General features: G+C 43.7%; 1 long non-coding RNA gene across 1 annotated transcript; it reads right to left on the bottom strand.

Annotated features, from left to right (window-relative positions):
• Positions 1 to 13858: 13858 nt before the first annotated feature.
• On the bottom strand, positions 13859 to 22431 carry LOC144104933 (uncharacterized). Its single transcript, XR_013308661.1, has 3 exons — positions 22356 to 22431; positions 19319 to 19376; positions 13859 to 14064 (listed from the first exon to the last, which is right to left on the bottom strand). It is a non-coding gene; the product is annotated as an uncharacterized LOC144104933 (long non-coding RNA).
• Between the last annotated feature and the right edge of the window lie 1414 nt (positions 22432 to 23845).

Consider the following 23845-nt stretch of genomic DNA (forward strand, 5'->3'; position numbering starts at 1 on the left):
AATATTTTTTTTTTGTAATTGCCTTGCAAGTGAGTGAAGTGATGGAAGATTGAGATGAATGATTTAATTTTTCTAAACCCTTCCTCACCTATGGTTGAATATCTCGCTAGAGTATGCTGTCGTGGTGAAAAATGAATAAGGCCACGTGGATATTCCTTAGCGCCCCTGATTCTCTAAAGCTCATGAATAGTGTCCACGGTCCTTTTTCGGAGATTTGGAAGCACTGTCTTCCAGATACAAAATCCCGGCCGCGGCGGTCGAATTTCGATGGAGGCGAAATTCTAGAGGCCCGTGTGCTGTGCGATGTCAGTGCATGTAAAAGAACGCCAGGTGGTCGAAATTTCCGGAGCCCTTCACTACGGCGTCCCTCATAGCCTGAGTTGCTTTGGGACGTTAAATCCCCCATAAAGCATAAACCAGAAACTAAACTCAGTGGCACGCAAGTTTCATGTACAAGCTTATAGTTAACGAATGCTTTTTTTAATCTGAGAAATGCATCAACGTCACGAAGCGAACGACACCAGCTATGAAATGATTATCAGCATGAATCACGAAGCCACTTAAACATAATATCGCTTAATACTATCAAAGTTTGTTTCCTCAGTGAGGTAAAACATGGCTACAGAATACTTTGCAAGCACTCCTGCAGACTCTCCTGTGGGTCGCATCACGTGAAGTTGTCGCATACTTTCACTTTGCATTCTCCGATCCTGCCGGAGGTTTCTTCAGGCAGTTCCCACTGTAGGTGTGTCAGTGAAGCTGTAAAGCCCAAATAAGTGATGTTGTGCGGTGGATTTGAGGTTAGGAAAAGAGGTAATAATTTTCTGAACCGTCAGTTGTTCTTTTGTACAAAGACTTTATCTTCAAAGATGCCAAAATTTTAGATCACTTTTATCCTATGCGATACGTAAAATATTTACCTGGACCAGGCGTGATAATGCCGCTAAGTGAAGGTCCCCCTGACGCAATTTCTCGTGGCCCTTTGCTCAGGGTAAAACTCGCCCTTGTGCAAGCTTGTTCGTGATTTCATGTGATGCGTGTCTGATAAGGGTAGATGATGGTTCCTTTGGCACACGAGACCGCGAGGTGCGTTAGAGTTTTACCGCCATTCTCATCGCTGCTCTCAGGCACCTCTACCATGTAGTAGTCGAGGGGGCCCTCCACAGGCTTCCAGGTGACGATGAAAGAACTGCCATCTCTTGATTCTAAATGTAAGGTTTTTCACATCGCCAAGGACTGCAGAAATAATAATGCGAGAAAATTACTAGTACCACAACGAAAAAAGCCATCGGCGTGTGCGCGTGTCTGTGCTCTCAGATTGTACAGAAAATCCCGGCTTTGGCAAGAAAAACAGGGTGACGTAATCAAGTGGCCGTATGGCACGTAAAGCAAGCCGAGCACCACTACTTCAGGCAAGCTTATAGATGTCTGTCTGTTGCTGCCAGGAAGAAAGAAAGGAAAGTGCACAGGCCTGCTCACTGGCTCAAGTCGGGCCACAATCGCTACCACGTGAAGATAGAAGGAGAGTTGGATGATGGGATAGAAAAACAGGATATTAAGGACGCGCTAAAGACAATGCCGATCCCGGAGGTAGAGCAGTACCGGGCCAACCGGTGGCGGGAGTGAAGCATCCTTCAAACTCTCCACCACATTTCCAAAAATGAGTCCAATTGGACTCGTAACAGACATTCTACGGGGTCCGGACATTCGACTGAACTTATAGATGTCGTTTGTCTGCCTATACTCTACACTGGCCGACCTCCGTGTGGCGCTGGATTTCCCGATATTCGTACCGATATTATGACGCAACCGTTTATTGTAATGCCTTCCGTTGCTGACATATGATTTCTCCTTGTATATAGCTTACACGTTCTAGTCAAAATGGAGGCTAGCTGGAGACTGGGATTTGAATCGACGATATATGCACTTTGAATATTACGTCTTCCAAGACTTTCATATCAAATCTGTGATGCAACCGTTCGTTGTACAGCGTTCCCCGTGGTGCCATACGCACATTTGTGTGTGGGTGCGTCGTATTGCAGCAAGTGGGTCCGAACGTTAGCGGTCGGGTGCACAAGCAATGCAGTAATACATAAACTCGGAGAAAAGAACTTTAATGTTTGCACAAACTTTATGCCTAAGCAACTCAGCAAAGGGCAGTAATGCTTTCGCATTCCACAAATAAGCAGTTCTAATTATCCGTGTCAAATTTTTATGCATTTTCTTAGTAGTGAGCAACTCTAACGCGCGGCGAAGTAATATCAATATTTCTACTAAATGTTTTATTAGGCAGTGGATAGTACAGTTTTCGTATGGCGTTATTACAATATCTCCCCCTGAGTCATCTAAATGTCACATGCGAAGGCTACCTGTTAGAGGCTTCCACTGAAGAAGAGAAAAAAGGCACATGTTCAAGCTGGCACTATGGGCTGATCAAGAAGGCAAAGCCGGCCCTTCTATAACGGTGATGTAGGCGTCTAGTGAAGAGAGGGAAGTGGGACTAGACTGTTTCATTGGAATCTCAAATAAGCCTAGAAATACTGAAGAAATACCAGAAATGACGGATGAAGAAAGCGATGTGCAAAAGCGAGTGGGTGGCCGCTCAATGATGCCGAGCACCTGGGATGGTTAACGTGCATTGATATCACATGACACACAAAAAGGTTTTCTTTTTCTCCATCGCAATGAGGCAAGATTCTATGTACTACTTAGTGCTGAGCAGGTTAACACAGTGATTCGTCAGATAGACACTTAATATTTACGTTCAGTGTACGAAAATCTGCTTGTGTCCTACTCAAATTATTTTCGGCAATTCTTTTCCAAATCAAAGGAATTATTAGGAAATGAGGTTTTGAATTTTTTCAGGCCTATATTAAACATTCTTTATCCTTAGATTTCTGCCACCTCAACTTCAGTTTGCTGGGTTACTCATCAAAGAATAATTTTCGTTATGCGCATCACATAAATAAGTGCAGTGGTTAAATAAAATACACACTCGCCAAAAATGGTTTTAAAACCACGTTTCGGGACCCCTACGGGTCTCTGGTTCAAAATGACCATGGACAGAATGCGCCGCTTCTTATATGCGCACTTGACACCGCAGGGAGTGGGTGTAGTTATCCGGAAGATTAGCCTTCGGCCTGTTAATAACGTAATTCGTGGTCGGTATATAAAATATTTGAAAAGGAGCGATAACGATAAAGGTTTCATAGAATAGGGTAATCGCTCAGATAACTACGTCCACTCACTGCGCTATCAAGTGCGCATATAAGAAGCGGCTCATTCAGTCCATCGTTATTGTGAACAAGGGGCCTGTGGGGGTCCCGAAACATCATGTTTTAAAATCATTTCAGGTCGAATGTATGTTAAATTCGACCACTATGCTCCCCGCTCGCCAAGAAGGATTCTGTCGAACCCTTGACTACACATAAATAACTCTCTGAGCTCAAGCAGTCTGAATTAAATGAGGTCAAACAAATTTTCAGTCCAGAAGTTACTCCCACAGCCATCGCAAGTTTTTGCCTTGATTCTGGTTATGTGGTTTTTACATCACCGTAACTGCCGAAGCTCAAAATGTTCTATGAAGACAGAATAAACAGGCTACTCACTGAAATGCGAAGCGTGCTCACCAGGGAATGACACCTAGACCAAGTAAGAGAAATTTAGATATTAACTGGATATCAAGAAATGCATTTGAATGCTCTCTTTCAAGGGATGTTCAAGGAGGGCTTGCCAAAATCTTTGTTCTTTTAAAAGAATAAAATGTGATCGCAATAGCGAAGACGAGCAGTCTACTTGACACAGAAGCAAAAACAAGAATCCGAAGTGCCCTCACACCGCGTTATGAACACAAGCAAGAAGGTAACAAAGTACTGAGGGCGTCAATTATAGCGGATAAGTGCGTAGAAGGGGAAACGTTTACGGGAGGCGTTTTTCCGAAAATTTTTTTTCCGCGGTAAGGCAAAGCTTACAAATTAAAAACGTAGATTTTTGAAAAACTGCGTACTTGATCCGCTAAAGCAAGCAGCAACTATTCGTTAGCGAGGAAATGGAAAATAATATTCTTTTCCACGAATCCGTGTCCAGGAAAATTTTGTAAATGTCTGTACGTGTTCAGAACATTAGCATTTTCTTTCCTAGTAAAATATTAAAGTTATCAGAATATCGAGTATTGATATGACTCATCGTTCGATCTTAAAGATTTAGTCAAGAAAAAGAAATTGCCGACGAGTACGTTACTTCCTAATGCCAAATTTGAGCGCAGCTCATCAGCTGTTTCAGATTTTCGATAGATTGAGGCAAAGAATTCGAGTACACCCTGAACACAGTACTACCAAACTAATTGTCTGTAAGCTGCCACCAGAAGGCCTTTGTGGCACCCTCATTCTTTTCGAGCCTTTCTTTGCATGTGGCCTCAGTGGCGCGAACGGCAGGGTCTTCTCAACTGTGGCGCGTAGCCTCTGATTTAGCGACGCGCACTCCTGGATCATCTCGACTGCGGCGACGGTAAGCTCCTGCTATGGCGGCACGCTTCTCTGGTTTCTGGCGGCGACGGCGCTGGGCCTCTGCCGGGTAGTTCGTTTAAGAGCAGCGCCAGACGAAGGACATACACCGGTTGGCTTGCTCATGGCTCAAAAAGAATTCTGAGAGAATAAACGATTTATACAGACAGGCGGTTCGCTGTGGCGAACGGCGGTGGCTAAGCGTTTCGGCTCGGGCGGTGCACATATCAAGATCCGCCGCCACTGATCCGGCCCTTTATTGCCGCCGCACAGGGGTGTCATTGCAGGAGAAGCGAAGAGAACAATTAAGTTATACAGCTAGAAGCCGTGGGAGGCAGCGCGGAAGCGCATAGAAACGTTGCGCGGCAAAGAGATAGCAGCGACTGACTGATGCCGCTGACTCCACTAGCGAGTCAAATGACCGTGGCTCTGCGCTTCGGCTTATTATGCACGCACCGTGGCACGCTGATGCCGAGTCGGCGCTTCGGCAACCGGAGAACTCCGCGGGCTATCGCGCGGTCGCCGCCACGGGGGAAAAAGGGTTGGTTTGGTTGGTTTACAAGGTGTAGCGTTCCAAAGCGACTCAGGCTATGAGGAACGTCGTAGTGAAGGGCTCCGGAAATTTCGACCACCTGGTGTTCTTTAACGTGCACTGACATCGCACAGTACACGGGTCTCTAGAATTTCGCCTCCATCGAAATTCGACCGCCGCGGCCGGGATCGAGCCGCGTCTTTCGGGTCAGCAGCCGAGCGCCATAACCACTGAGCCACGGCGGCGGCACGGAAAATGGCGTGGTGGGGGGTACACGGTGTTGCGAACGGCGGCGGTTATGCGTGTCGGCTTGGACGTGCGGGAGAAATGGCGCCTGGAGCGCGCGGAGCTTGAGCAGCTCGCAGCTTGAGCAGCGCGCTGCCCCGGCTGCAGACCTGGTTACGAGGGACAAAGGAGACGCCGCGAAACGCAGGAGTGGGGGCCAAAGTGCTGCGCTCTAAAAGCGGAAAAGGCAATTCAGTTTCAGATGAGACGTAAACACAGGAACCAGGAGGTTCTTGGGTTTTCCAGTGAGGCATGAGCTGCTGAATAATGCATGAAAATGAAACCATTCTAGCATACCTTCTCCACATGGCGAAGCCAGAAGACCTGCTATAATAAGGCAATTACGGACCACACAATCCTGAAGGCCATTAACGTTCTCTTTCTGCAGCTGTGCGTCTTTGATGTTTTCGTGGCTCCGATACACTTGCTTGGCTCGTAAAGAGCTCCATTAGCTTCCCTGAATAATATTCCGGCACGTTGTGAAGACTGAGCTCCGGCCTATCTTCGCCCATTTTCACCTGTAAAGAACGCAACATCGTTATTCGCTCTAGTGTCTTCGCCATAAGGTCTCTTACTTCATTATACAACACATCCAAAGAGCTTGTCAACAAGGCTATTGATATTCACAGTTTTTTTTTGTCGAAACCTGGTCATTAACTAGCCCCCCTCCCAAAAAAAGAAAAAAAGCGTAAGACTATTTCTTTGGTATACAAAAGGCAGAATGAAGCTGTCGCGGAATAGCAAAGAGGCATGAAATTGCGCAAGAGAAGCCTTAAAAGCGAAAAACTCACCTTCAACAGTAAAAGCTTCACAGCAGTAACATATGCTTGCAGTATTTCGTTGCAGTACTACTTTCGGCAGAGAATCTTAATTAAGGAAGACTTTTCTCTTAAAAACTTGTCAACCGGAATGAATAGTTTGAGTAAAAGTACATGATGCTGGTATTATTAGATGAAACACTTTAGTTGAGATGTTTATCGGACGTAACATGAAAGGCTAAGCCTGGCTCGACACGTCTCACAGCTCTATGTCGCCTTGTTAATGAACGACCTTTTGGTCTTTAACCGAGCCGCTTTCTACAAGAACTGCCTCGTGGTGCAAAGTTGAACTGCGGCGAAAAGGGGAGCAAGGAAATTTTGTCATAAAGAATCGCAAGCTGCTGATTATATAAGGGCCTAGAAATGCAACTTTCCCTCGGAAAAGTTCGCCTGGCCTCAAAAGCGGCTGTTCCGTCTGTACATGAAATTTGGTTGCAATTAAACTCCTTTCAAGCGAACTACTTTAGTGATTCCAGAGGTGGTGGGATATGCTATTGTGCCGCCTTTAGTTACTGAGGTGCACTGTTGTAGCCAGTAGTCGCAGTAAAGCTGTAGGTACCGCTAAAGCGTGTACAAAATGTTGTAAAGAATCTAACCCTCTACAGCAGGGAGGCTATCTATTGCGCCTATCGTAGGCGCGACTATTCTAACTTTTCTATCGGAGCGGTCGTTTCTTATATTGAAGAAAAGAGTGGCGCTTCATGCGACGAAATGAGAAAGGTGTCACTGACCATAATCGAAAAAGCAAAAGTCGTTTCCAAACCTACATGCATGTCTCGCCAAAGCCCCTGTTCCGCACGTTGTGAAGAAGAAACCCGTACCTGACCAAGCTAGTTTTCTTCGAAGGCTGGACAACAGTGTTGTTTTAACGGCTGTCGGTGACACATAGGTAGGCCCTGTCGTGCCGCAAAGCTCAAACGTCATTCAAGTAAGTTAGGGGAAACACTTAAGCTGCGCTGTTAAGGGCATCAGGAAATATCGCTACTGACTCCTTTCAGCGGTTTTTCTTCGCACGCAGTGCGTGTTCGTTGTTCACATTCAGGCATGTATCGCATTTGCCAGGAGTGAGTCTCCGCATTGTTGTCCTTGAACTCTTCCGCACTTAATTTTACTGGCGTAATGTACTCACCCCACTAATTAGCATATTATGAAGCCTGAAATTAGGTCAGCCCTACTCATACATCACCGCTCCTTTACCTTGCAGTTGAGGCATGTGAACGCGCCTACGTCGCTTATTAAAGCAATGAATTTTCTTTGCGCAAAATATAAATCTTATTACATTGGGTCTTTTGATGCATGCGCCGAAGTTTATTTCATATTAAAAGTCCTCTCCCCTGATATTTGAATTACAGTCATCCACTAGTGACGTTAAGGGTGTTGGGTTTCTGGACACAGCCCCGTAGACAGCGGATAACGCGGACTTTTCTGCTGAATGAGACCCTTAATGGTGTCTCGTTAGAACTGAACGCTTTTTCAAGACACACATTATCATTTTTTTCTTTCATAACGAGGTAGGTGCACAACAGAGTTTGCAAGACAACAAGGCGAGAGCTCTCCAAATCTTCTAAGCTTAATATTTGCTCTGTAGAGGGCTTCGACTGCGGTCCGTAGGCGTTCCCACAAGACGATTGGCCGCTAGGGTGTCGTGAAGTGCGGACGCGCTTCACGTTGGCTCCGTGCAAAGGCAGCGTTTTTTGCCAATCGTCTGCAGCACCAGCATTGAAACCTTCGCCAAGAGCCACGTGAAGGTGAGGGCGATATGAACGAACAGCACAAGATAAAACAGCATGCGTGAGAACACTGCTCACAAAAGAGCACAGCGACAAAACAGCACAAGGAAAAATGACATAGCGACAGAACGGCACAGGGAGAGACCAGCATGGCGACAAAACAGCACAGCGAAAAACAACACGCGTCAGAACAGCACACCAGACAAAACGGGAAAGCGACAAAACAGCACAGCAAAAAAACAGCACAACGACATAAGAGCACAGGGAAAAAAACAGTACGACGACTAAACAGCAAGTCGAAGTGCAGTGCAACGCTGCTCGGGAGGTGAACTATCATTGCCGTAACCAGAAACGGTAAATCACAACACATACGGCGTCGGCATCCGGAGTTAGCGAGTACTCGTTTCGCAGAATGGATAAGGAACACGGTAGGGTAATAATCACGATCTCAAATATTGTATTTTTTATAGCGTGTAATGGAATGAATCACGCTGAAGAACTTCTTCTGGAAGCATCGATTCTGCGGGTTGACCATCTTGGTGCTGAATTATGGCAAATACGCCCGTAGCAGGGCTCTGGGTGTACCAGATGTTCTCATTCTTCAGAACTTTCACTTTGGTCAATTGTATCTTCAGCAATATTGTTTGGAGCGAGCTACAGGGCCTTAACGCACTCAAAATATCCAGCATGCGATGCTTAGTTTTAAAGAAAGGATTGCCCGAGCTGACATTTTCAGGTTGTTTGGTGTTGAACAAGGATGCCGCCCACTAGTTGTATGAGGCTAACCGGCGGTTACTTTACTTTGCGAAATGGGCTACACTGCTGACCAGAAAACTCATGCATCAACGCGCATTGTAATTTTGTTTAATTTTATATTGAGCCCTTTTTTAACTTCGAATAGAAATATCTCGAAACATCAGTTTTCCCCACATTTGACCAAAGCTGCTTTTTTCGCTAGGAAGCCAATCTTGTTAATACAAATTTTCGCCAAATTTGACTCTTTTGCTCAGGAATCATAAGAAACACCTAAAACACACCTCACCTAACAAACACACGCTGTTCTGACGTGTGCTGTACTTTCGTGCCCCTGAAGGTGAGCGCCACCAGCAGACAAACGTTTGGACAATCGCGACCATTTTCGGGCCCTCACGGCCCCTTTTTCACCAGAGCCAGCGCGCAGCTTGAGTTAGGCTTCGCTCCACCTGGAAGTAGGTCTACTGCGTCCATACCTCCCCTCGAATCCCCACCATGGAGGTGCATGTGCCCGGAGAGACCCTCGTGATGGATATGTACTTTTCCAAAGATAACTAGGGCGGTTGAGGTGGAGTAAATGTAGAGCTTGTTTGAGTAAGATTGCAAAAGAACTTAAGTTTTCAGCGCACACAAGAACGTCGTTTAGATATGTAAGAATGCCATACTTGCCTGTGCGCGGCATAAGCCCTTGAGATATCATCTGTTTGCTCCTTTGGAGTCTGGATGGAGGAGAAGGAGGAAGAGGAAAGGCAGGGAGGTTTGCTACCCTGCACTAGGAGAAAGAACTGAGGGCATAACGAGATGAAGGAGAAAATAACTGACCAAATAAAAATAACCAGAGAACTGAAGTCACTATCCAAACTCAGCAAGCGCTCAGTTAAGTGACAGCTTGTCGTGGAGGCCAGGAGTTCTCAAGAAATGAAGCAGTGCTTTGGAGGCCTTCACCGCCGAAGATCGCCACGGCCAGTAGGCGATGTGTGATAAACGTTGTCTTTTTGTAGTCTGAAGGCCTGAGGCTAAATTGCCAATAAGCACTATAAAGGTTAATTGCTGAAAACTAGGCACATCTAGTGATGTATTGTATGATGTCCACTAAGAGCAATGGATGCACTACATATTAATGCACCCTCGTATAGTGGGCTTTACTTCTTACCAGCGTTTCTTGTCTCCAAGGGATAGAACAATTGGAAAATCCCAGGAGCCAGATGCCGGAAGAATAATGCCTTGCTGCAACAGCATCTTGGTTTGAGTGTCTAGAAAACCGCGATCGTCAGGATCATATCTGTATATAGAGGTGGACTTTAGTGGACAGTATTTGGCAAGAGGGCAATGCGGATTGCATGCCTGTGTAATCACCAAGGCCGTTATTATGGCGGGCAAAAGTAGCGTTCCTTCTGGCCATAACATCTCTGATGGCTCACGACTGGTCCAAAGAGAGCTGCCCTCCATGTTGAGCTGGTGGAATGTTTTGAAAGGGGATGAGAGGTTTTGTGTTGACTGTGATGCCAGGTGGAGTGGCAGAGGGACTGCTTGCCTCTAGGGTATGAGCCAGTAATGCTGGCCCGGGGGTCTGCTCTTCTGATGGCAAAGGACCTTTCTCCAGAAAATCATTGGAAGTAGACTGTGAAGACTAAAAATCTTTAACGAGCAGCAAGAATAGCGTTCGCCACGCGCTGGCCAAGCTTTTAACTGGCAATAAATTGATATTTGTGTGTGCGTGTTGAAACTGGACTGGCCTTGATCGATTAAATAATCGAGCGAGCATGCGCTGATGAAACCCAATCTTTCCCTAATGTGAGGAGAACCACGTTGTTCTCGAGGACTTAGGCTCCCACAACTCCTGAAATCGGGCCGATGGCTAATATTTGGAAGGCTGCTCGAATAGGTAGCACAGTACTGCATGGAACAAAGGGTAGAGGAGGCTCAGTACAAAGGAACAGCATCCAAATTACAAGGGTAGCTTTGATAATTAGTGTGACTCTAAGGGTGGTGACTATCCTCACGTCACGTCAAGCAGTTGTTACGGGGAGGTCTCTACAAATGCATGAGCAGCGCTGACAGGTACTCTATGGCATGAGTGTAGAAGAAAGCTCACGCATGCTTATTCTCAGCCTTCAAGGGCACTGATAGCCACTTCACTGTCGATTTTTACATATATACAAAAATAATTGCACCCATGGGGGATGCGTATTGTTTCAACTGTTAAGAGCGACTAACGGCCGTTGAACGCACCTTATTGAAAGCGGTTACTAATAAAAGAATCACAGCAAGTTAAAACATCTCAATCCAAGTATAGCGCTGAGAGTTGCAAAAATAACGGTAGATTGTAAACCTTGTCTAATGCTGTTGAGAATTCTTGAAAAATTACATTTTAGTGACCTTTTTTACTGTAGTCCATATTGGATATTTAAAATAGAACAAGATGGAAAACGAATATTTCTTAACATAATGCACCAACTAGCCAAACAATAATTTACTTAAATTAAATAGTTGCTAGCAATGAAAATGAGCATCGAAAGCTGTGTTGGCGAGATGTATATAATTCATGAGAGGTGATAAGAAATTATATGGTGGAGAGTAGAAAATATGCTGAGTGAGTGTAGATTTAATATTGGTTCGAGGAACCGGTCAACGATGCAGAGGTAGATGTTTATTCCCTGATACATATCATAGAACCATGTTCGCACTTTTTAAAAATTCTAAATGTAGCATACCGCCACAGCCTAAAAACTTATGTTAGAAAAAAGATGTGTGCAAATAACGTTTTTACCTGGAAGTGTAAGTTGATACTTTCACTTCACAACGATAGCAGCGCCTTCAAATAGTGAGCCGGCTTCTGAGTGCTGATGGATTCAATTCACACTACAAGCATCGGACAAACATGGAGGTGCCGCTTGACTGCACATTACAGTTGCACAGCTTCAGCAAAAAAAAAGCTGAAAGAAATATTTTAAACGCTGAGAGAGCTGCAGCTTTCACGACCATACCATCAGCATAATTAGGAGAAAGCTCATTACCTTTATGAGCAATCAGAAAAGTTCTGAACCTGAAGGAAAGGGTTAAAATATATTTTGTACGTTCTGAGAAGAAAGTGATCCTCTAAATCATAAAGTCATTGATCTTATTAAGCCTAATGATACATATCGCAGATATCACGTGTGTTAATGAATTTCGATGAGCGCAGCAGATTTTTTTTGTATGTGAAAGCCGCATGGTGGTACCGCTGTATCATGGCGCTTTGTTGTTAGAAAGAGTGCACCTGAGGAGAAAAGGGGCATGAGTCGGCTTCTTTATTTGCAAACTATAAAAAGGCCACAATCTGTTACGTAGTCGGCCGTTCCAAATAGTCAAACTATGAGCCCTAAAAGGCGGTTATGTTTTCATTTATACTTTCGAAGTAACGTCTCTACATCAAGAATGTGTATTGTTCATAACATGAATCACGGTAGTCAAGTTTGAAGGTCTGAAAGCGGCACGGAGTGGATGCTAATAAAAGGAAGGTAGTTAATAGGAGATACACTTGCTGTTTCTTTTGTTCTTATGAGTGCAGTGTGTTATTCGATACCGCCGTTTGCCAACATGACGCCGTTGCCAGCTGCGCCACGTTAAAACAACAGTCTAAAGCTAGACATTTTTGGCAGCCTGCACTGATGGGTTCACAATGGGGAAATGGCGCACCAGATGATATGACACAAGTGTATTCCTCCTTCCAGATTGATCAGACAAGCTATAAATGCTCAAATAATAGACAAAACAGCATCATGAAGATTACCCCCATGAGGCTACTTCAGCACTGCTCCTAACCAGAAGCGGTTGTCTTGTCACATCATCAAGGCATAGAAGAGAAAAATTGAAGCAAGCTGAAAGATCTTCCAGTACAAGTAAAGTAAAAGTAGTCGATGAAGCCTGTGTGTTAAAGCAACATAAAGAACAACGCTGTTTAGCGAGAGATCTGTTTCAGTCATGTACCGTATTCAGGTTTGTTTCAGCAAACGGCCCACCAATAGATGCTTGTAAATGTCTGCTTAGACGTCTCGGCAGAGGCACACCGAACACGCAGCGGGAAGAAGCATCCGATGCCAGTCGAATTGAAGGTGTCTGGGGAAGTAAGGACAATCACCTGTCCTGCTTTCTTTTCTCCCCTCTCTTTCGTCTTGAATACGTATAGCATTTTCTCCCTTTCCTGCGGCGTTTCCATGTGTGTTTTGTTAATGGGTTGTCAGCAACATCTTTTTTCTTCGCGCTTTTAACCTCTGCGTCGGTCTATCTTTGCCGTCTTATTAATTGTTCCCTTGCATCGTTTTAGTTGCCTTTAATGTTCTGCACACAAACGCTCAATACCAATATTTTTCCTACTCGTCTGTTATCTCATATATCCACGCTTCATGTCTTCATGATACTGCTCTCTTTTTCTTTCTTTAACGCTTTAGGCTTCTACATCCTAGATGACTTCTTTCCCGTCTTCCGCTTGTATTGAACATTGGCGCCATGAACTTCGGCTTCCTCTTCTTTCATTTATTTTTGTTTTGTTTGCTGATTTTGCCTTTAAATATTATCGTTTCGTAGTTTGAGCGGTTAGAACAACTTCATTTATCTTGAAATGGCTTTCAGCTCGGCAAAGCGCTCCTCGGCCTGATTGCCTCCCTCTTTCTTTATGTTGTTTCTTATATATTTTCCTGCAAGGATAAAAAGAAGGCTAACAAAATAGGGGGGGGGTGATCAAGCGTGAACGAACTAAACCCAGCATAGGGCACCGGACGTGCTCTTTTCTTGAGCAGAGGGTGGTGCACCAGCCTGGCAGAGTAGTTTTGGTTCTCGGGAGTCAGGGGCTACATACAGGAAAGCCACTGAAACTTGCTGGCTTTGTGTGGCTGAGCCCTTCACGTGGACAATCCCATGCTTACGTCACAAAGACCCAGAAAACATTCTCAGTGTGAAAAACTGTCGAGACATCTCCGCAAAGCGCGGTGCAGCCACCGATGCTATAAAGTAGTCGCATTTTTCGAAGATCATTGTTGAAGGCGTTGCGGGCATTGAGAACGGGAGAAGTGAGGATGCACAAAAAAAATTTGGCCTCCTTCACGTTGCCTCTTAAATAGAGGAAAATTAATTCGCGACTTTGAACTTAATCTATATATTAATGGTTAGGCTGACAAGGACAGTTACTTGGAGCAGTTTCTCAACTGTTCATCGTACAATATTCACCTTAAAGCTATTTCACTACATGACGTCACAGAATCTTGGCTCAATATTTATTTCCAGCATTCTTCAAATCTCCGGGAGGGTGAGAAAAAGAAAACTGCAAAACAACCGCCACCATTTTCTTCAAATTCTTGATCAGTCGATGTGGCCGGGTTCTGTTACAAAACGGCGTCCACCTTCTAACCACGGAAAATATGATGCACCAAGAGCGGACGCCTGGTGTGCATGGAGAAGCATCGTAACTGCGAGAAAGCAAGAATATAGACGCGAATACGTAAATTCTTCAATATTTTGCACTTTTTGGATAAAATAAAATATCATAGCTACTTTGAACAATAATGACGGCTTGACACTGCCATGCAAAAGTTTTTGCTTTGGAGATTGAACGAAAATTTTGGAGCGATAATTCTTAAACCAGTAGAGACTAAGAAACTAGAGAAAGTAAGGAAATTCGACATCATTCCGTCATGCGGGCTCCACATTTCCAAAGCACATTAGACCGCAGTGTTCCGCATTAATCCGATTGTAACATCCTCATCAGTGCCTTGTAGTTAAAAACTTTTGCCGACTCCGTGGTTTTTTCTGCACAAAAAGGAGTGTTCTTATCTGGACGCGCCTGCGTGAGCAGTTATCCTGACGCGCCTGCGTGAAGCCTTTTTTTGTGGTTTTTTCTCTCTTTTTGCGTGTTTCTTGAATAAACGCCCAGTTGCTCGTAAGCGCTTCTGTTGTTTGGTTTTCCTGGTCCGATTGTCCTGAGTGCGCTTTATATATTTTTTCCAGGGTTAAAAACTATTTTCTCAATTCATTTAAAGGAATCCTCTCCATGCCAGGTGTAGCCATCGTTTTCTCAGAATCTGAATAACCTCATCAGCCTGCCTCGCTTTCTCCCGCACCCTGCTGCTCTTGGCTTCCCACGGAACCAAGTCCGTTGCGCTCTACGACCAACGCATATCTTGCCGTAACATTATATGCCCTGCCTATTCTCATTTCTTCTGTAGTGACCGAAATTTAGAGAGCAGCTCTGAGGTGCGCGTTGTCGGGTTCAGCCGCGTAGCTGTTGAAGGCGTAACCGTGCGGTTAGCAGGGTGCGGGATAAAATTAGGTGGGCGGAAGAGATAAAGAAGATTACGGGGATACGGATGTCGCAGCTGGAACAGCACATGCTAAATGGAGAGATATCGAAGAGACCTTTATCCTGCAGTGGGCGGAGTCCGGCTGTTGATGATGACGATGAAAATAAAGCTCCTATATACTTCAACTTATAGGGGCAGTGGTAAAGCTCCTTTCATGAGTTTTGAGCAGGTGCTTAAGTAATAAAACCTGACCATATTGTCGAAGTTAATTGTACCTCGTGGTTCATATCTGCGGATACTACCAGCCCTGAGAAGCTTTATTCTGGTAGCCCTGCTAAAGCTTCCCGTTCTATTCTAAAATATTCTTTCCTTCCGAGGCTATTGTACGGTACTTTCATTTTCTCGATATTACTTTTACATCCACTGTTTCCCTTTGCCTGTCTGGGTGACTATTCTTTTTTGAATTCGTCGCCTTAACTACTGAGCCAGGCTGTCATCTGCGAATCACACAATACTAACGGGCTCTATACTGACTTTTTATCATCAAGTATTCTCTATCCAAATCTCTCAATGCCTCCTGTAAACACACAGCGAACTGCATTAGTATGATCATTGCTACGTACCTGACAGCTTTCCTTATTGGCAATTTTTTACTTTCTCTATTAAGGATTGAGGCTGTGCTGCCTTAATTTACACTTGGCAATTATTTTACTTATGACTCCTATACTGCCTGTTTCGTAATTTCTGCATAGTTAGTGAAGATTTTTCTTGAATTTTTGTGAAAGGTATATAAAAGAGTTCCTTATACCCTCGCAGTTGCCTTCACCTGGATTAGTGCATGTACATTGTTTATTGTAGAGTAACCTTTAAAAATTGCAAGTTTGTATTTTGGCTGATTGAAGTCGTTGTTTTGCCGAATTCTATTAGCGTTTACTCTAGAACCACCTTGTATGCAGCGGACAGTAAGCTGTTCAGTCGCAGATTTTAAACTGAAGCCGTTCTCTTCTTTATGGATTCATATATTGTTAGCGCTATTTCAAGAATGTATTGCTCTCACAGTAATCATAACTCTGAATTGATATCTGTGTTATTATAGTTCCTACGCTGAACACTAAGGTCATCGCCCTTATAAAAGCGGTATGTCGGTTCGTTCTCACCGTTAATTTGTTGATGTGCTGCTTCCCTATTGGTTAAAACTGGTATTTTTTTCGTTATAAGCTATTTCGAGGCCTTACTATCCTGCTGGCGCTACATCTCACATTGGCCAGAACTTCCGCAACTTACGCGATGAACAGATGTGCTGACAGTCAGCAGCATAATATATTATTTCAATTCGCCCATAGGGCTCTTCGAAGTCCTCTTCAGCTTTTAACGTAAGTGGTAAAACGCTATTAATGTCAGGTGAAATATTTCTTTCTTCAACCTCTCTTATGCATTTTCTTCCAGAGTTCCTGGAACCTAAGCCAATGTAACGCACTCCCTCGTATCCTGTCTGTAACCCGCCTGCCTTTGCATAGAAGTCCCCCAGCAGTGCAGTCTGTAATGTATGTTTGCTGTTATGATGTTCGATTTCATGCCATCGTGGGTGAGTTTGATTATCTGGTGATTGTGACTGAATGTAGGTGCGACATCCTGTAGCAACTTCTGTTGTAACATGCTTTTCTTCGTAACCACGATAACTGCTGCCCTGTCATTAGTGCTGCTGAATTCTTCCATCATCATCATAATCATCATCATCATCAACCTTAATGAACCCACTGCAGGGAAAGGCCTCTCCCATTGTCTGCAATTAACGGTGTCCTTTGCCAGCTGCGCCCACTTCTCTATCTCATCCGCCCACCTAACCTTCTGCCTCCCCATGCGACGCTTGCCTTCTATTGGAATCCACTCCGTTACCCTGAATGACCGCCGGTTATCTTGTCATCACATTTCGTGCCCTGCCCAAGCCCATTTCTTCCTCTTGATTTCGCCTAGGATGGCAATAACCGGCGTTTGTTCCCTCACCCACTCTGCCAGCTACCGGTCGCTTTAAGTTGCACCTATTAATTTTCTTTCCATGGGTCGCTACCTTTTCCTTAATTTAAGCTGAACCCTTTTCGTTAGCCTCCACGTTTCTGACCCGTCGGTGATTACACGCAAAATACAGCTCCTGTACACTTTCTTCTTGAGGGATATCGATAAACTGCCATTCGTGATCTAAGAGAGCCTGACGTATGCGCTCCACAAAAATCGTATCCTCCTAGTTATTTCCCTCTCATGATCCGGATAAGCTGTCACTCCCTGCCCTTAGTAGACGTATTAATTTACAACTTCAAGCACCTCGCTGCCAGTTGTGAGCTGTTGTTGCCTAGCCAGACTCTTCGATATTTATTTGGTTTCCTGCAGATTACATTTTAGACCCACCGTTCTGCTGTGCCAGTCTAACTCATTGGCCATGATTTGCAGTTAACCTTCCGAGTGACTAAGCAAGGCAATCGCAGATTATTTAGGTATTCTTCCTTTACTCTTATCCTCAACTGTTCTCAATCCTGGTCAGAGAAAAAATCCTGTTAACAGGTTGTGAATAGCACTGGTGAGATCGTGTGTCCTTGCTTGTCGCCCTTCCTTAGTGGAATGTTATTGCTGCCGTTATGAAGGACAATGGTAGCCGTGTAGTCCAGTATTTTCACATCAGACTATTTTATACCCTGTTTCAGCAATTACTGCATGACTGCTGGGGTTTTCATTGAGTCAACTAGTTTCTCATAATCAGTACATGGTCTACATGTAGGGGTTGTTTATGTTCTGCGCGTTTCTGTGTCACCTGAATGGTGAATAGAGCCTACAGTCCAGGACCCTTTACGGGGCCCGCCTATTCATTTGGCTGACTAAAGTCAAATGTAGTCGTGATAATAATTATTAAAATTATTTATTAATTATTACCCTCCCCATCGTATCTGGTTGGTGACAAGTGTTGTACGGGCATTACTTTCTAAAGCGCTCAACATCATCCGATTAACATTAACTGCCAGTTTTCTTCCTATTTCCAAAGTACTCTTTTGACATTAACCAAGAATCTTTTAGTCAACTCCTACTTGCTTATACTTTCAAAAATTGAGCACCTCCTGGCTATTACGAAACTCTAGAGCTTCACGTGTACCGGCAGCACCATCGTGCACCACCAGCGGCAGCGCTATCTAGAAGCGGCAACTAAATGCCATTTCCACATAGCACCATTTCCATCTGAAAAGATTTTCCTATCTGCTTCCTTAATCTCTTAATTTATGAGCCCAACTGCCAAACCTGTTTGCCGTTGTTAATGAATCAGTTTAACTTACGTGGTTGTTAAGCTGGGGCATGTTTATCAACAATCTCGAAATTTATACACTAAACAGTTACGTTCTTGATTTCGTGCGCCCCCTTAATACTTAAACATTCATATTTTGGACAGCTGCTACCGTTGCTTGATACATGAATGCTTCCTCGCTATAAACGTTTATTTTCTCTTAACTTCCTTCATCCATTAGTATGGGAAGTTTCGCGACTGGTAGAATGAAGTGCTCTGACAACGGTAGCGATACCAAAGTCGCCATCGCATAGACGGTAAACATGCGTACAATAGCAGTCGCTATAAAATATTTTGCTGTCTTTGGGCTCCACAATATTGTTTGACATAGTCGGAAGTCGCCTACTTCAAGCCCTACCTCTACTTCAGGCTATGTTTTATCCCATAATGTTTCTCTCCACAGGGCTCGCCCATCTCACATAAGATCTAGTTTTCGAGAAATTATAATCTACAACTTTAAAATTAGTGTTACATTTTCAAACCCTTCGGATATGAAACTTGCCTTAAATCCACTAATGAATGCTCTCGCACTATATTTATCAAAGCACTAAATTTATCAAAGCAACTTCCGCTATTCGCTACGCAAACTTCAGCTTTAATTTGGTGGATTAAGAAATTTGCAGACGCCGGAATTGTCTGAGGAGTCCAGTGTCGCACGCGAGAAAGTGGTTTAGAAAACAGATACGCACTGAACGGGCACATGTGTTCAAAATGCTACCAAAAGTTGGTCAATACACGTTTCGTAATTTTCTTGTTGTTTCGAGAAGCGCTTAATCGTATGTCGACCTCGTCATTGGAGTCTTACAGCCCAATCTCATACAGACTTAGTGCACAGATAAGAAAAAATCAGCCGACTATACATCCCGTACTTTTATGTTTAAATTACTCCACCTACCACAAACAGTAATGAGGAATCCAAAACAAAAAATGAGTTATTTAACTTGGTTGAACGTCAATGAAGTGCGCAATAGAGGCCTTTTCTAGAAGTGTAGTTACTAAATACCTCTGAACACTTGGCAGTCATCAAATATGATTGTTACTTCTTCCTAATAGCTGCTTCTTCAGTCATTGAACATTCGATACATCCTGTGAACATACCCGTCGTGACGGCTGCCAAAGCGACGAGTCCTGATAGGCTTCCCATAATTTCACCGACCTGGAATGCAGGAAGAAAATGTTTTCTATTTCAGATATTTTTCTAAAACGCTTCACTCCCGCTTCCAACATAAAAGGCGGGGTGTCCTGCCACCCTCCTGCCCTGCTCTCATCAATTTACGCCATATCATGGCCGCTATGTGTATTTACTAGTGCGCATTTTTATACCTTCAAGGAAGGAATGGCAAACTTGCGCATTTTATTCCTTGAATATAAAATCAGTGTTTAGTTCGGGTTTAGAGTAAATTCCAGCAAGCTATCTTTATTGTGGCGAAATGCGCAAAGAGGACATGGTGAGAGGAGAGTGGCCGTAGGCTTGTGCTGCGATTCTGTATGCCTTTCATGTACTTTATGTTTGCGTACTTAATGTAAGTAGCGTGACCTACACTGGCCGAGGTTGAGCATTTTCGCGTGGCTCCTAGATAGACGTGCTGCGCATGCGCGAGGAACAGTGATGCCACACGGCGCCAGAGCTATCGCCGCCGCGCGCGTCTTGCTGTTCATAGCCGCGGCAGACGCACTGGCGCCGGCGCGTGCCAAGCTGTGCGCCTCCGTTGCGCAGTAGCCAAGTCTGACGCGGCGCCGGAGCTGCTCTATAGCGCCTCTCATTTTGTGCGCATGCGCAGAGGTATCAGTGGGGGTATACAAATAGCGGGGCGTTTGCAGGTGTGGTATAGCCATGGAGCAGAAGAGCGAAATTGGTGCTCAGCGGCTCAGCGAAGCTCACGCTACGTATACCCTGGAATAGCCGAGCTAAACCACTGCTATTAATTCTGTGGTGGCCTGCTCGTGGCACGTCATAAACATCAGTGCCGTTCCCCACTTTATCTTTGATTATCTCCTCCATTCTCCTAAGCACCCAGGTGAGCGTGAAGAGGTGGAGGGGCAGCATTCTATAATTGTATTGGGAGACCTAAAACGATCAGCTGCACACCGACGTGCAACGAAACACTGCGGCTGAAGCAAAACAGCGATTTCATCATGCCCGCAGAATACGGTACGGTCCCGAAGAAATGTTCCCACTTTTGCCTGCGTTCTGACCCCACGGTTCTTTTTCTCGAACAACGCTGGCTCTATACTGCTTCTTTGGAGGAACAATGGTCACGATGTGGATGCTAGGACTGAAAGCGGCACGTGAACTTAACGGGGTTTTCGGTAGCTCAGGGATATGTAGCACGCGAGATTGAGTAATGCTCCTGTTATGTGTTGGCTTCAGTGATGCAGCAGTCCAGACTTGTCCTCATAACACAGATAAAGCAACACGTCGAACTGGAGCCGCTACAGATAAGACGTGAGAAGCAAAACTCAAACTTCTGCAATCAATATACACCGACACGACAGGCATTGATAAAGAGAAGTAGCTGAGAGCACCCTACTATATTTCTAACATGACAGCTCACAGTTTTAAAATAGGGAAAATTACCTGCAAAAGAAGCTGCAAAAAGTATTTATTTTCTATGCGCTCCTCCTGATCGGAACAAGTTGCCGGCTGAAGTTATGAGCTGTCATCGAGATATATTTTTAAGGCTAATAAATCGTTTGTTATTTTGCTGTCGTTCCAAACTTTTACTTGTTGACCGAATGCACTGTTGCTCCTCCTCTTGCATATTTATTGATTAATTTATCTTGACACATTTCTCCTTTGTTTCCGTCCACCTTTTCTTGTTCTTTCTCGCATGTGATTTTATTTCACTGCTCCTCATTTAATCTTGTATTCACTCGACTGCTATAATGATTCAGCGCTGTAGGATTTACCGAAAATAAGTAAAACGAAATAGACAATTAGAATCATCCTAGCCCAGCGCATCACCGCAAGCGGACAATAGAGCGGAGGTCCTCTGTCTCGTTTGCATCGACGGCTGCACTCAATTCGGTTAAAACGCCACGAAATGTTGCAGAGTCGGGTGTATCTCCTGAAGTTACAAAATATTTTCTTGCTAAAAGGGAACTCTGTTTCAAATAAATTTTCTGAAGTAAATACTATTAACTTGTTCACTCTAGAGCGCTACCTTACGATATTGTACATGGACACCCCACTGCGCACATCACGCTCGAAGCGCCAGAAAAAAACAAATTCCACTGAAATTTAACTTGTTACTCAGATATCGTATAGGTTCCTTTCATTTAAAAAACTTTTATCGGCTTCTTTATTTTCTTCACGTGGGGAGAAGTAGCAGGATAAACAACTGTGATATTACGAACACCATAGAAAAACTTCAAGCTAACGTATTATTGTACGTTTACAGCTCAAGCCAGTGGAGCCCTGGAATGAGGCCCCACGCACAAGACCCAAGAAGCATCCCTTTAATTTTAATCATTGAAGATTACCTAGGTACCTAGCAATAAAAAATATAAAAAATCACTGCCTAGTATTTCTATGAAACAATTTCATGGTACATATCAAGTACGTATTTTTACAATTTTTTGTACCACTGTGTTTTACTAACATTTACGAATTTAAGATGGCGGCCATGGAACCAAGAACAGTACTTTGCCAAAAAAAACACAGGAAAATAGTTTCGCACCACAACATCATCTAACATTATTTTTTCTAAAGAAAGCCAAGATAGTCACACACACTGTGGCTATATTTACTTGAAATGAATGTTTATTTAATTTGAGGCCACACACTTCTTTTCGGCAGCGTGCGTTGCTGTTTATCCTGAAGAAATATTTTCTAAGCCCCAAAAGAGAAGCGTCAAAGTATTGGCCTTTATATCAAGGGCTGATTCTTGAACAAATTTAACTATTCGTACTAGATAGCCAACAACGTAGTTCAAGGATTTCAACGAAACGAGATTATCTTACTTCGGGAGGCCTAGGATTCTTTCGCCGAAAATAAATACACAAATAATAATAAGTAACTTAAAAACAGGAATGGCAACCATTTCCTACCGATCAGCGTGAATGCTACTTCAAAAAAATTGCGCACTATATGGTAAGCAAACAAAGAAATTATGTGCAGCACTGCGACTCGTACCTCGTTGCAGCGCAGAGGGGACGGCGATTGAAATGCGACGAAGGGCTTGCTTCTAATCCTGCTCCATGAATCTCAGCGTTTATACACTGAAGAGATCGGCCAACAACGTCAATTAAATCACAATAGAGAGGGAATAGAAGGTAAAAACGCTTAATAGTCACTGCTTATTAGATCTGCCGTCCGAGATTTAAAATGTCATTTTTAATTGTGCAGCGAGTAGCGAAATAGGTTCGAAGTAAATTAACTTCAACTGTGAAACACTTGCTCATTTAATTAGCCCTCATAGATGGAGTAGATATGCGACGTTAAACCTCCATAAACTATAAACCACATAATTTGAATTCTTGGCGTTATAAGGGCTCAGGACAGTTATTATTGCTTATTTATATAAATGGGCTCCACGCAGCTAAACGCAGCTAATGCCTCATCTGACAACTGCTCCAACCTTCAACAGTAAGGATCAACACAAAACGTTTGTGACAAGAGTTCTATCCTATACATGTCAGTTTCATGTGATGGCGAGTTGTAATTGCGCCCCAGTAATAGTCTCATCAGACATTCGTGTCCGCTAGCAGTGACAGGTACGCAGGTTGATTAAATATACGCAGACTTTTGAAAGAATTCCAAGATGATATACGACGAGAAAAGCTAATTGGACGCGCAGCTTGTTGGAGATTTACAGCCTTATGTACGTGTTTTGAAGCTAGGGTTGCTTGCGTTTTATGTAGGGTTTCGAAAATGTCCCAAAATTTAAAATGTCAATGAAATAATATTTCCAATAACCTCTTTCGATTCATGGAATTGTTTTCCTTTGGATCTTGAATGCTGAAAAGAAAATTATTTGAGAGAATTGTGATCTTCCCATGCTAACAAAATATAATATTTTCTCCAATTTGCGGCAAAAGCTTGGCGAATTTCTTTATAGGGGGACAGCAACATTATTCTTTATTATTTACTAAAGAACTACGCCACATTGCCGAAGGTCTTATAGGGAGGGGTCATATACTGAAAAAAAAAAACGCATCTGTGTTTATAGAACCCACCTGCATTCACGAGAGCCGTTTTCGTCGTTACAGAGGTGCAACAAAAAATGAATTCGGAAACAAGTTGGTCATTGCACAGTTATCTCGAATTTTAGAAGATTGTTCATGTCATTTAGGAACGCAAAAGGGCAATTTAAGATAACTCTCATCATTGATCTCGTTTCTTGCCGTGAAATAATAAACACAGCAACTTTAGTCTGAGCTTTCTGCTAGGTAAAGCAAGTTTTTCCTTCTGAAGATCAGCTTTCATTTCTGTACAACTATCTATTGGCCGTACTTGCCCGAGTGAAATGATGCTGCCCAGTTGTATATTTTCTCCAATTTTTGAAATCATAATTCCAAAGTAGGGTCCCATACAATACAGGCATATTCCTTGGTAGGTCGAACAGAGGACCGAAAAGCAGTTTGCAGAAACTTGCGACTGTTGGGGCTCTACTGTAGGCATGA

Source organism: Amblyomma americanum, chromosome 1 (assembly GCF_052857255.1).
Source record: "Amblyomma americanum isolate KBUSLIRL-KWMA chromosome 1, ASM5285725v1, whole genome shotgun sequence".
In the NCBI taxonomy this organism is placed as follows: Eukaryota; Metazoa; Arthropoda; class Arachnida; order Ixodida; family Ixodidae; genus Amblyomma; species Amblyomma americanum.